At 43.8% G+C, this 15,067-nt stretch overlaps 1 protein-coding gene across 8 annotated transcripts in view; it reads right to left on the bottom strand.

Moving 5' to 3' along the window:
* LOC110488157 (thyroid hormone receptor beta) overlaps positions 1-15,067 on the bottom strand; it is a 117,983-nt gene that overhangs the window by 65,133 nt on the left and 37,783 nt on the right. For 2 of the 8 annotated variants that reach the window (XM_021560232.2, XM_021560235.2), the window contains exon 2: positions 5,711-5,828. The exons of the other annotated variants lie outside the window; for them this stretch is intronic. The gene's annotated coding sequence lies outside the window, so the exon portion shown is untranslated. The remainder of the gene's footprint in view (positions 1-5,710; positions 5,829-15,067) is intronic. 8 annotated transcript variants of the gene reach the window in all.

Raw genomic sequence — 15,067 nt, 5'->3', positions numbered from 1 at the left:
ATGGCCCTAGGGCTCAGGTCCTCCTCCGAGAGAAAGAGAGAATTAGAGAGAGCATACTTAAATTCACACAGGACACCGGATAAGACAGAAGAAGTACTCCAGATATAACAAACTGACCCTAGCCCCCCGACACATAAACTACTGCAGCATAAATACTGGAGGCTGAGACAGGAGGGGTCAGGAGACACTGTGGCCCCATCCGATGAGACCCCCAGACAGGGCCAAGCAGGAAGGATATAACATCACCCACTTTGCCAAAGCTCTACACAATATTGTGCTGCTGAGGTATAATAAACAGATTATATATATATATATATATATATATATATATATATAGAGTACAGAGAACATAAGGTTGAATATATTATGACAGACCAGCTAGATCTACTGTTTTTATTATATTACAACAGACCGGCTGTATATACTGTCTCCATTTCACTTTGGCCATTGTTGTGGGCCTGCCCTCACCTCAACAGCCTCAAATAGGCTATTTCATGTGGGTTGGGGTGGGGCGGCATAAACATTTCATCACTTTTCATTACATTTCATTACATCATTTCATCACAATTCATTACATTACATTACATTTTTATATATTGCTTCTAAAATAAAAAATAAAATCACAAATAATATTTGCATTAGCATGAGAAGGGCATTAGCATGAGAAGAACTTACCGGTCCAAAACGGTGACATTGTTCCTCTTCTGCAGGCACCGTTACAGATTTGTACACAGTTCAAAAAATATTCCTACACTTGGGAATCGCTAAGTGAATCGTCCTACAACAATCTCTGTCTCACACTTCCGATCAATTTCTTCTAAAATTGTGTGTACATCTGTATATCTAGACTTAGATTTAGCTTTCCCTGACTTAGCCACCATACTGATTGATAAATAAAACAGCTGAATCTGCGCGTTTACCAAAACAACGCTGTGCGTAAAATGCGTAGCTCCTTCTGGAATAAAACTTCAATAGCGAATGACTCTCTTTACGCTGGAGTTTACGACATGGGTTGGTCTTCCAACACACAACCATTGCATATTGCCGTTTACCTCAGCTCATTGGCTATCTACCCAGCTAGATTTCAAGACGATCAGTGGTCATTGGGTTAAAATACAGTCAATCAACGAAACAGTGGTCATATCATTGGTGCACAGTGATGTCATTACTTGTTGTCTTCAAATCGGTTTCTTTCAGTCAACACGTCCCGCGAAATGGCCCATCAGGTTTGGTTGTGTTAGAAACAAACCAGTTGATTGCAATGAAACCAAAGATGACTGGAAAAGTCACGTTCTGTGTGGGTTATTTACCTGGAATGTGTCGTCGAAAATGCAATGAGACGGAATTCACGACACAAGCGGTTCACAAAATGTTTTGTGTTAGGCTATAAAAATGAATTTTATCAAACAAAAGATCATTCATTGTGTAATAATGAGCATTGGGATTGCAAACAGACGAAGATCGTCAAAGGTAAACAATTTATTTTAATGCAGTATGTGATTTTGTTACGCCTGTGCTAGTTGAAATTGTTGTTTTTATGGGGCTCTATCCTCAGATAATCGCATCGTATTCTTTCGCAGTAAATCATTTATTAAATCTGACAGCGCAGTTGGATTAGCAATATTCTAGGCTTTCGATACATGTGAGACACTTGTATTTTCATGAATGTTTAATATGACTATTTATGTAGCGATCACCGTATGTTGTGGAATTTCAGCCCGCTACCGGGTTCCGTGCTCAGAGAGGTTAAGTCGTTTTCGAAAGATGGGCAATGACTCCGCTGTCCTGACTGCAGGGGGCTTGTTCCACCATTGGGGTACCAGGACAGAGAAGAGCTTTTGACTGGGCTAAAAACGGGAGCTTCCCGGGAGGGCCAAGAGACCAGAAGTGGTTGAGCGGAGTGCTCGGGTTGGGATGTAGGGTTTGAGCCTGAATGTAAGGAGGTGCAGTTCCCTAGCTGCTCCGTAGACAAGCACCAGGGTTTGAAGATGACGCTTCGACTGGAAGTCAGTGGAGTGTGCGGAGGAGCGGGGTGACATGGGAGAACTTAGGGAGGTTGAACACTAGGCAGGCTATGGGATTCTGGATAAGTTGCAGGGGTTTGATGGCACAAGGAGGGAGCCCAGCGAACAGAGTGTTGCGGTAGTCCAGACGGGAGATGACAAGTGCCTGGATTAGGACCTGCACTGCTTCCTGTGTGAGGAAAGGTCGTACTCTACGGATGTTGTAGAGCATCAACCTGCAGCAGCGAGTCCCTGCTTTGATGTTTGCGGAGAACAACAGGGTGTAGTCCAGGGTCACACCAAAGTTCTTTGCACTCTGGGAGGGGGACACCATGGAGTTGTCAACCGTGGTGGACAGGTCTTGGAGCAGGCAAGCCTTTCCCGGGAGAAGGAGCAGCTCTGTTTTGTCATTTGCTGTAGAGAAAAAAGGAGAGGGCCTAGAAAATGAGCCCTGCGGGACACCAGTAGTGAGAGCACATGGTGCAGACTCAGATCCTCTCCACGCCACCTGGTAGAAGCAACCTGCCAGGTAGGATGCAATCCAGGAATGTGCAGAGTTTGAGACGCCCAACCCTGAGAGAGTGGAGAGGAGGATCTGATGGTTCATTGTGTCGAATGTAGCGGACAGATCTAGAAGGATGAGAACAGAGGAGAGAGAGTAAGCTTTCGCAGAGCAGAGAGCCTCTGTGAGAGAGGAGTGCGGTCTCATTTGAGTGAGCTGCCTTGAAGCCTGACTGGTCAAGAACATTGTTCTGAGAGAGATAACGAGAGAGTTGGTCAGAGACAGCACACTCAAGTGTTTCGGAAAGAAAAGGGATACGGGTCTGTAGTTTGGAAGTCAGAGGGGGTACAGTGTTGGTTTCTTGAGGAGGGGAGCGACTCTGGCCATCTTGAAGTCAGAGGGGATGCAGCAAGTGGTCAGTGATGAGTTGATGAGGGAAGTGAGGAATGGGAGAAGTTCTCCAGAGATGGTTTGGAGAAGGGAGGAGGGGATAGGGTTGAATGGGCAGGTTGTCGGGCGGCCAGACACCACTAGGTGCAGGATTTCATCTGGAGAAAGAGAGACAAAAAAGGAAACAATGTAGTGAAAGACCTGGAGGGAAGTTGCAGTGAGATTAGTAGGCAAACAGCCTCTAGTGAAGATGAGGTCAAGCATATTGCATGCCTTGTGAGTGGACGTGGACTGGAAAGGGCGTAAAGAAATGTAAAGAAAGAGGTGGAACATTTTTTATTGAAGTCAGGCGTCGGGAGGTTAAAGTCGCCAATTACAATGAGTGGTGAGCCATCGTCGGGAAATTAGGTTATCCAGATATCAAGCTCATTGACTTTCCAAGGGCACCTGGTGGGTGATAGATGACAACAATGTTAAGCTAGAGTGGACAAGGGCAACATAGGCCGGGATGAACTCAGCCTTCTTGACCACAGATCGGCAGTTCCAAACTGTGCAGGGAAACTAGGAATTCCACTTTGGTTGTGGGTGCGGAGTACAATAAATTAGAAAAGGTTGCAGCCATGGGGTGGAGAGCGTCTGTAAAACCTACAGGGAGATGAGAAAACTGGGATGGGAAACACACACATACTTGCCAAAGCTACAAAATGAGATCATCAGAAAATAACTAGCTAAGATACTCAAGTGAGAGAGTGGTGTGGAGTCTTCCTTTCTTTCCTTCCTCCAAAAACTACGCAGATCAATTCCACCGAATTCGGCAACAGTCTTTGTTTGTGTGACAACCCCGCCGCCTGACAATACTGCTGCTCTAAATAGGGAATACCGTTTGCCATTTGGGGCGCAGTCAGAGAGATGACTGCATTATAAAAGAGATCATTGTAATATTTTCACTGAGCTAATCACGTTCCTAACCAGCTTGGTGCCTTTATTAATGGCTTTATATTAAACTTCAACATGCAAATACATTTAGCGTGGTTCTAATCGTCATAAAGGCTTCTGATTAAGGCTTGTATGTCCATCTCTATCACACTCCAATCTAAAGTACATTCCTGGGGGTCCCATAACATAACAAACCGAGGGACTAAATTGCTTTGGGGAAATGACTGCTGGATCACTGTCTTAGTGTGGACAAACAGATGGGGGAAGAATGGAACAACCTAGAAATCTAGAGGCTACAGGATGACCAGAGCGAGAGAGACTGTGGAGTCAGAAGACCCAGAGGCCCACAACAAAACAAACAAATGGAGAGGAACAAAGTGAAGGGCTGCAGAACTTGACCTTGTTCTAAGGCAGACTGTGTGTCTCAAATGGCACCCTATTCCCATATAGTGTACTACTTTTGACCAAGACCCGCTGCACTAAACAAAATTACAAGAGATCGAGATGCATTCTGTCACTAACGAAAGAGTGTCCATATGTGCGGGCAAGCTCAATCAAGAGCAGATGAAGTATTTGAAAGAAAACAAACACTATTTGAACCCTGGTTTTCTGTATAGTGCAGTACACTCCAGTGTTAGACGACAAACGCTCGTACTATATCACGTGTCACCTAAAATATTTACGTCTATTTAAAAGGTCAGGAATTGGACCACATCTGCCAACAACAGCATGCTGAATGAGCGAGCACATGGCCCTGTGAGGCAATATAGAGAACAAGGACATAAGACCTGTACATGGGAAGCATGTTTAACAATGGGTCTGACCCTATATGAACCTATAGCCTTTACAAAAAAACTATTAGGGCTTATCCCTATTGGGGCGGTAGGTAGCCTAGTGGTTAGAGCGTTGGACTAGTAACCGAAAGGTTTGCAAGATCCAATCAACTTGACAGGGCTTTAAGAATTTTAAAAAGAATAATGGGAAAATATTGTACAATCCAGGTGTGCAAAACTATTAGAGACTATAATTGTTGCTAAAGGTGCTACAAAGCATTGACTCAGGGGTGTGAATACGAAATTAGATATTTCTGTATTTTCTAATTTAATACATTTGCTAACCTTTCTAAAAACATTTCACTTTGTCATTATGGGGTATTGTGTGTAGAGTGTGAATATTTAATCCATTTTTAATCCAGGCTGTAACACAACAAAATGTGGAATAAGTCAACGGGTATCAATACCTTCTGAATGTGCTGTAACAGTATACAATCCTTATGGATGACTAACTACAGGCTTAACTGAGGTACAACCAAAACCACAACACCTACTGTATAGCTCTATAGACAATACTTTGTGCACCCTCCCCTTGTGAGGATCACATCACTGAGCCTTTTTCTAAAATGTTTTATGAGTTGGAGAACACATTGGGAGGGATCTCAGACCATTCCTCCATACAGGATCTTTCCAGATCCTTGATATCCTTAGTCGGTGTTTATGGACTTTCCCTCTTCAATTCCAGATAACATAACATCCTTTCCTAAACGTTTGGAACATACAATATAGCTCAGTATTTTTATGATTTATTTGAGTATTTTTATCACATCTTTATAAAGGGGGCCAATAATTATGGACCCCACTGTACATCCCATTAAGATGTTTTAATACATACAGATGACCGGGAGACAAGCTAGAGAGCAGCTGTCCAGCTAACAGCTTGTAAACAAGAGGAACACCCATCGTTTCATGGTTCTTTTTCTCCCACAAAACCTCATGCCTTATCTATATTATGACAATTGAAATTTGGTTGTGTTATTGTGTCAAATGTGTTTGTTTGTTGGCCTGAGTACTTTGAGTTAAGTTATTTGAAAACACACACACACCTTGCAGTCTGAAACAACACAACAGCCCTCTCTCTCTCTTTCTGCTTGAGATGTTGTCGGGTTCAAATGAAAAGCAGCATCCGGGATAATTCTTCGAGCCGTTATCTGGACAAACAGACTGAAATAAAAAAGGGGAAAATAAGAGGGAGAAAATGAGGAAAATACTATGAGCCACAAATTAAACCCATGCATGCTTCCCAAATTGCATCCTATTTCCTTTATAGCACATAACTTTTGACCAGGGCCCATAGGAAATTTGGGACACAACCCATGAAAACCAAAATAGAAAACATTCATGATAAAAGCAGCATTGCGCTGGGGTGAGCTCTAACTTGTTTTTGGAAAGCTTCCTCTCTCTTGGTATCTATTTCACTCTATCCATCTCCCTCTCTCCCACAGTCTCTAACCATTACTTAACTTAAAGAGAAAGACAGCCCAGGTCACATTGCCGAGTTTGTCGCCTGCCTAGCTAGCTACATGACATGATGAGCATAGTGCACGCACACGCACGCACGCACGCACACGCACGCACACGCACGGTCTGGGGTCGAAGCACTCAGGAAAACACAAACAAGATACCTGTCTATCTATCTCCCTCTTTCATTTGCTCACTACTTACTTCATTCCCTACCACCCTCTTTCTCTATTGCCGCCTCTCCCTGTTCTCCTGCCACCCTATTTCTCTATCACTACCTCTCCCTGGTCTCCTCCCACCCTTTTTCTCTATTGCTGCCTCTCCCTCTTCTCCTCCTCTCTCTATTGCTGCCTCTCCCTCTTTTCCTCTTTCTCTATCGCTGCCTCTCCCTCTTCTCCTCCTCTCTCTATCGCTGCCTCTCCCTCTTCTCCTCCTCTTTCTCTATCGCTGCCTCTCCCTCTTCTCCTCCTCTTTCTCTATCGCTGCCTCTCCCTCTTCTCCTCATCCTCCTCTATCGCTGCCTCTCCCTCTTCTCCTCCTCTCTCTATCGCTGCCTCTCCCTCTTCTCCTCCTCTTTCTCTGTCGCTGCCTCTCCCTCTTCTCCTCCTCTTTCTCTATCGCTGCCTCTCCCTCTTCTCCTCCTTTCTCTATCGCTGCCTCTCCCTCTTCTCCTCCTCTTTCTCTATCGCTGCCTCTCCCTCTTCTCCTCCTCTTTCTCTATCGCTGCCTCTCCCTCTTCTCCTCCTCTTTCTCTATCGCTGCCTCTCCCTCTTCTCCTCCTCTTTCTCTATCGCTGCCTCTCCCTCTTCTCCTCCTCTTTCTCTATCGCTGCCTCTCCCTCTTCTCCTCCTCTTTCTCTATCGCTGCCTCTCCCTCTTCTCCTCCTCTTTCTCTATCGCTGCCTCTCCCTCTTCTCCTGCTATTTCTCTATCGCTGCCGCTCCCTCTTCTCCTCCTCTTTCTCTATCGCTGCCTCTCCCTCTTCTCCTCCTCTTTCTCTATCGCTGCCTCTCCCTCTTCTCCTCCCCTTTCTCTATCGCTGCCTCTCCCTCTTCTCCTCCCCTTTCTCTATCGCTGCCTCTCCCTCTTCTCCTCCCCTTTCTCTATCGCTGCCTCTCCCTCTTCTCCTCTTTCTCTATCGCTGCCTCTCCCTCTTCTCCTGCTCTTTCTCTATCGCTGCCTCTCCCTCTTCTCCTCCTCTTTCTCTATAGCTGCCTCTCCCTCTTCTCCTCCTCTTTCTCTATCGCTGCCTCTCCCTCTTCTCCTCCTCTTTCTCTATCGCTGCCTCTCCCTCTTCTCCTCCTCTTTCTCTATCGCTGCCTCTCCCTCTTCTCCTCCTCTTTCTCTATCGCTGCCTCTCCCTCTTCTCCTACTCCTTCTCTCATTCTGTGCTTGAAGGCAGCACAACTTCCAAGCAGCACAGCACACATTTTTTGACCAACGCCAAGATGTTTTTTTCCATGTACTGTATCCACATTTTAGCCCTTTTTCCCCCCACTGCTTTTGTTTTTGACACAATCCTTGGCATCGGCAGACAGAGAATAAAAAATACTTTGTGAGCTAAACAAGTCTAAATCGGCATGTGTTTGTGACAACTTTGTTAAACAACACCAAACCCAACCAAATACTAACAGTGTGAAGCTTGCCCTTTAGCCAACCTAGCCCGGAGTGTGGACCTCTGACAAACTAAACTCAATAATAACTCAAAGGGAAACGGGCCGTGAAGTTATCACTACTCCGTGGTGTGGCAGACCTGGGGTTCAAATAGAATTGATACTTTTAAAATATTTGAACTAGCACTTGATTGAGCTTGCCTGGCTCCAATGGAACCATTGGGATAGTCCCAAAAGTGCACACCCCGTCCATGTGGCATGCACTCTAAACAGGCTCAATCAAACGCTTCAAAGTATATTCAGCTGAAATATTAAGGAGAATCTCCCATCAGCATGGGCTGCAATTAGGAGAGATGTTGACATTGTTTGTATCCCTCAATCTTACCTGCAAAAGACAAACAACACTTCTAATCGCTGATACCCAACAGTTTTTGGTTATCACTTGTGACATCCACTATCCACAGCAACATCATCTCCCACAGTATGCCTAGCACTAAGAGGAGTTATTTCTGACCATGTGAACTGAGCCTGTTACTCTGGGCCCAGGTTACTCAGGCTCCCAGCTTGATTAGAAGTAAGGCCTAGTTGTAGGATATAACCAGGGTCTAGACCCTAGAGTTTATCCTGGTTAGGTCATGTGGTCAGAAAAACTCCTGGTCCATAGGGTATTAAAATGCCTGAAAAATCAATCAAACGTTTGGGGTAGGCCTACATCAGCTCGGACGTGTCCTCTCTGCCAGGGAAGAGAGTGTAGTCATTGCAGCCTGTTGCATTCCCTCCTCCTCCTATTCCTCCTCTCCAGATGAAATTTTACATACTCAATCTCCTCGTAGAGATCCGCCTCCTCCTCCTATTCCTCCTCTCCAGATGATATTTTACCTACTCAGTCTCCTCGTAGAGATCCGCCTCCTCCTCCTATTCCTCCTCTCCAGATGATATTTTACCTACTCAATCTCCCCGTAGAGATCCGCCTCCTCCTCCTCCTCTCCAGATGATATTTTACCTACTCAATCTCCTCGTAGAGATCCGCCTCCTCCTCCTATTCCTCCTCTCCAGATGATATTTTACCTACTCAATCTCCTCGTAGAGATCCGCCTCCTCCTCCTATTCCTCCTCTCCAGATGATATTTTACACACTCAATCTCCTCGTAGAGATCCGCCTCCTCCTCCTATTCCTCCTCTCCAGATGATATTTTACATACTCAATCTCCTCGTAGAGATCCGCCTCCTCCTCCTATTCCTCCTCTCCAGATGATATTTTACCTACTCAATCTCCTCGTAGAGATCTGCCTCCTCCTCCTATTCCTCCTCTCCAGATGATATTTTACATACTCAATCTCCTCGTAGAGATCTGCCTCCTCCTCCTATTCCTCCTCTCCAGATGATATTTTACCTACTCAATCTCCTCGTAGAGATCCGCCTCCTCCTCCTATTCCTCCTCTCCAGATGATATTTGACCTACTCAATCTCCTCGTAGAGATCCGCCTCCTCCTCCTATTCCTCCTCTCCAGATGATATTTTACCTACTCAATCTCCCCGTAGAGATCCGCCTCCTCCTCCTATTCCTCCTCTCCAGATGATATTTTACCTACTCAATCTCCTCGTAGAGATCCGCCTCCTCCTCCTATTCCTCCTCTCCAGATGATATTTTACCTACTCAATCTCCTCGTAGAGATCCGCCTCCTCCTCCTATTCCTCCTCTCCAGACGATATTTTACCTACTCAATCTCCTCGTAGAGATCCGCCTCCTCCTCCTATTCCTCCTCTCCAGATGATATTTTACCTACTCAATCTCCTCGTAGAGATCCGCCTCCTCCTCCTATTCCTCCTCTCCAGACGATATTTTACCTACTCAATCTCCTCGTAGAGATCCGCCTCCTCCTCCTATTCCTCCTCTCCAGATGATATTTTACCTACTCAATCTCCTCGTAGAGATCCGCCTCCTCCTCCTATTCCTCCTCTCCAGATGATATTTTACCTACTCAATCTCCTCGTAGAGATCCGCCTCCTCCTCCTATTCCTCCTCTCCAGACGATATTTTACATACTCAATCTCCTCGTAGAGATCCGCCTCCTTCTCCTATTCCTCCTCTCCAGATGATATTTTACCTACTCAATCTCCTCGTAGAGATCCGCCTCCTCCTCCTATTCCTCCTCTCCAGATGATATTTTACCTACTCAATCTCCTCGTAGAGATCCGCCTCCGCTGCTTTGTAAATAGTGTTCGGGTGATAATAACAGGGAAGGACATCATAATTATAATGTCAGACTGTGTACTGACATGCACTGCATCTCATGGCAGGGCGGGGTAGACAGTAAATCAAGACCCCAGCCGGTTAGTCAGACATTATTATACAGACAGTAAAGAAGACCTTTACAGAGGACAGATTGAAATAGACATCACTACAAGAGATCATTTTCAAATCATTCATTTATTACTGTGCAAAACTTTGTCATTACCAGTTATTAGCCTTCCATCATGTTGATGTGTGCCGGAGGGTTGGTAGGGGAAGGGTTTCTAATCATGGCTGGATGGTTTTCCTAGCTCCCATGGTGTGTCTTCTCTCTCTCTCTGCCGGGTCCTGTGCCTTCACCTTTAAGAAATGTGGTGGCAGCAGCCCCGGTGTGATGACGAGCGCTAAGGTGGTTTGACCTGTCGGCTCTGTTATTTAACCGCTGGCTGTACCCGTTTCTTTCAGCCAGCCACATGGCCTCTGTCCTGCCCCTGTGTGTCCTCCTGCCAACACGCACAGGAGGTTTCATCACCCCTATTTAAATCTCTCTCTCTCTCTCTCTCTCTCTCCATTCATCCACCGCCATCACCTCATGTTTCAGAATGATAATGCACGGCCCCATGTCGCAAGAATCTGTACACAAGTCCTGGAAGCCTTGTCACCCATTGAGCATTTTGGGATGATCTGGATCGACATGTACGACAGCACGTTCCAGTTCCCACCAAAATCCGGAAACTTTGCACAGCCACTGAAGAGGAGTTGGGCAGCATTCCACAGTTCACAATCAATAGCCTGATCAAATCTGTGAAGGAGATGTGTCACGCTGCATGAGGCAAATGGTGGTCACACCAGATACTGACTGTTTTTTTTTATTCAAGGTATCTATGACCAACAGATGCATATCTGTATTCCCAGTCATGTGAAATTCATAGATTAGGGCCTAATTAATGTATTTCAACTGACTGACTTCCTTATATGAACTATAACTCAGTAAAATCTTTGAAATGGTTGCATAATTTTGATGTTATCATTGTTTTTACTGAATAATGTTTTGGATCATTTGATTAGTCAAATAGTCAAGAAATCTCTAACCAATTCGCATAACATCCTGTCACTCTGTTAAACCTAATGGGGAACGGAGAATGCATTGCTATTTGTATTCCTTTCTGCGTGAGATATTCTTTAGAGGGTAACCTCTTAGTGACCTCGACTTAAAAGCAGTTGATACCCACTGGGCACACACTGGTTGAATAAACTCAAACTTTGTCACATGCGCCAAATACAACAAGTGTAGACTACCGTGAAATGCTTACTTACAAGCCCTTAACCAACATTGCAGTTCATTTCAATGAAATTACGTTGAACCAATGTGGAATAGACGTTGAATTGGTGTCTGTACCTAGTGGGTAATGTCTCTATCCAGATCTGTATTTCAATCTATGTGGGAGAATTTCTTGGTTGTATGACTTCTTTCCAACTCTAAATCAAACGCTGGCATGCTTTCCTGAGTAATAAGTCAGATGAGTTGAAGATGTGTGGCATGGGAACGTAACAGGAGAGAATAACATTAAGGCCTACAGACTTTCTTTGGAAATAACATTTTTTGAATTTGTTTCTGTGTGGGTAAGAAATGGACTGGGTTTTGACCCTCCCAGGTTTAACGTTGGAAATGTGTGTTCTCAAAGCTTGTTTTTCTTTTAAGTAACCACAACATCTGTGATAATGTTTGAAAGCATCAGCTCTTTCAAGGCCAATCAGTAAAAATAACAAAAAGCCGTTCAGGCTCTTGACTGGCTCGACCTGGTAGTTTCTTAGGCTGTTGATTGGCCCACAGGCCATTCAGTTGGACTGGTCAGGGCACTGGATGATTTTCTCCTGGGCTCACACTGCTAGTTCACTCCTTGAGATCGCCAGTTCACAGCTCAGACCGTAGCGAGGAAATTTGCCATAGACATTTCACAATGACTGTGTGTATATCGCCAGATCCCAGGTTGTTAGCCTGTTATTGAGGGCCGTGGAGTCTGGGGCTGCGTCCCAAATGGTACCCAATAGTGAACTACGTTTAAACAGAGCCCTATAGGCCCTGGTCAAAAGTATTTCACTACATAGGGAATAGAGGTCGACTGATTAATCGGAATGGCCGATTTCAAGTTTTCATAACAATCGGTAATCGGCATTTTTGGACACCGATCATGGCCGATTACAATGCACTCCATGAGGAGACAGCCTGCGTGGAGCCAAGGTAAGGTGCTAGCTAGCATTAAACGTATCTTATAAAAAACAATCAATCTTAACATAATCATTAGTTAACTACACATGGTTGATGATATTACTAGTTTATCCAGCTTGTCCTGCGTTGCATATAATAGATGTGGTGCCTGTTAATTTATCATTGAATCATAGCCTACTTCGCCAAACAGGTGATTTAACAAGCGCATTCGAGAAAAAAGCACTGTTGTAGCACTAGTGTACCTAATCATAAACACCAACGCCTATCTTAAAATCAATACACAAGTATATATTTTTAAACCTGCATATTTAGTTAATATTGCCTGCTAACATCAATTTATTTTACCTAGGGAAATTGTGTTACTTCTCTTGCGTTCTGTGCAACAGAGTCAGGGTATATGCAGCAGTGTCACGCCCTGGTCTTAGTATTTTGTGTTTTCTTTATTATTTTGGTCAGGCCAGGGTGTGACATGGGTTTTTTATGTGGTGTGTTTTGTCTTGGGGTTTTGTTAGGTATTGGGTTTGTGGCTTAGTGGGGGTATCTAGTATAGGCTATGGCTGTCTGGAGTGGTTCTCAATCAGAGGCAGGTGTTTATCGTTGTCTCTGATTGAGTGTTTCGTGGGTGATTGTTCCTGTCTCTGTGTTTGTTTTCACCAGATAGACTGTATAGGTTTTCTCACGTTTATTGTTTTGTTAGTTTGTTCATGTGTAGAGTCTTTATTAAAGAACCATGAATAGAAACCACGCTGCGTTTTGGTCCGCCTCTCCTTCACCGCAAGAAAACCGTAACAAGCAGTTTGGGCCGCCTGGCTCGTTGCGAACTGTGTGAAGACCATTTCTTCCTAACAAAGACAGCCACCTTCGCCAAACGGTGGATGATTTAACAAAAGCGCATTTGCGAAAAAAGCACAATCGATGCACGAATGTACCTAACCATAAACATCAATGCCTTTCTTAAAATCAATACAATGAAGTATATTTTTTTAAACCTGCATATTTAGTTAAAAGAAGTCTAGGTTAGCAGGCAATATAAAACTAGATAATTGTGTCACTTCTCTTGTGTTCATTGCATGCAGAGTCAGGGTATATGCAACATTTTGGGCAGCCTGGCTCGTTGCGTACTAATTTGCCAGAATTTTACGTAATTATGACATAACATTGAAGGTTGTGCATTGTAACAGGAATATTTAGACTTATGGATGCCACCCGTTAGATAAAATACGGAACGCTTCCATATTTCACTGAAAGAATATACATTTTGTTTTCGCAATGATAGGTTATTAATATGGTGAAATCCAGAAACTAAGGCTCGTATTTCTGTGTGTTATTATGTTACAATTAAGTCTATGATTTGATATTTGATAGAGCTGACTGAGCGGTGGTAGGCAGCAGCAGGCTCGTAAGCATTCATTCAAACAGCACTTTTGTGCATTTGCCAAGAGCTCTTAGCTGTGCTTCAAGCATTGAGCTGTTTATGACTTCGAGCCTATCAACTCCCGAGATTAGGCTGGTGTAACCGATGTCAAATGGCTAGCTAGTTAGCGGGGTGCGAGCTAATAGCGTTTCAATCAGTGACGTCACTCGCTCTGAGACCTTGAAGTAGTTGTTCCCCTTGCTCTGCAAGGGCCGCGGCTTTTGTGGAGCGATGGGTAACGATGCTTCGAGGGTGGCTGTTGTCGATGTGTTCCTGGTTCGAGCCAAGGTAGGGGCCTGGAGAGGGACGGAAGCTATACTGTTACACTAAAGTGCCTATAAGAACATCCAATGGTCAAAGGTATATGAAATACAAATGGTATAGAGAGAAATAGTCCTATAATTCCTATAATAACTACAACCTAAAACTTCTTACCTGGGAATATTGAAGACTCATGTTAAAAGGAACCACCAGCTGTCATATGTTCTCATGTTCTGAGCAAGGAACTTAAACGATAGCTTTCTTACATGGCACATATTGCACTTTTACTTTCTTCTCCAACACTTTGTTTTTGCATTATTTAAACCAAATTTAACATGTTTCATTATTTATTTGAGGAGAAATATATTTTATTGAGGTATTATATTAAGTTAAAATAAAAGTGTTCATTCAGTATTGTTGTAATTGTCATTATTACAAATAATAAAAAATAAAAAAATTAAAATAAAGAAATAAAGAAATTGTCAGATTAATCGGTATCAGCTTTTTTTCGTAGTCGGTCGACCTCTAATAGGGAATAAGATGCCATTCGGCACACAGACAGAGTCTCTGAGCAGCAGGTTGTGAAGTAGGTGGGAGCTCTAGTGACTCCCCAACCCGCATGAGGGAGCGTAATCGTCGACTGACACTAATTAGCATAACGCAACGGACATAAATATTCCTAGAAAACATTCCTATTCATGAAAATCACAAGTGAAATATATTGAGACAAAGCTTAGCCTTTTGTTAATCACCCTGTCATCTCAGATGTTCTAAATATGCTTTACAGCCAAAGCTAGACAAGCATTTGTGTAAGTTTATCGATAGCCTAGCATAGCATTTTGTCCAGCTAGCAGCAGGTAACTTGGTCACGGAAATCAGAAAAGCAATAAAATTAAATTGTTTACCTTTGATGAGCTTCAGATGTTTTCACTCATGAGATTCCCAGTTAGATAGCCAATGTTCCTTTTTTCCAAAAATATTATTTTTGTAGGCGAAATAGCTCCGTTTGTTCTTCACATTTGACTGAGAAATCGCCCGGAAAATGCAGTCACGAAAACGCTGAAAAATATTCCAAATTAGCTCCATAATATCAACAGAAACATGGCAAACGTTGTTTCAAATATCTATTCAATAATATATCCACCGGGACAATTGGTTTTTCAGTAGGACCGATTGGAATAATGGCTACCTC

The sequence above is a fragment of the Oncorhynchus mykiss genome, chromosome 32 (genome assembly GCF_013265735.2).
Source record: "Oncorhynchus mykiss isolate Arlee chromosome 32, USDA_OmykA_1.1, whole genome shotgun sequence".
Taxonomy (NCBI): Eukaryota; Metazoa; Chordata; class Actinopteri; order Salmoniformes; family Salmonidae; genus Oncorhynchus; species Oncorhynchus mykiss.
Note: the sequence above shows the minus strand (reverse complement) of the source record. Positions and strands in the feature narration are given on the sequence as shown.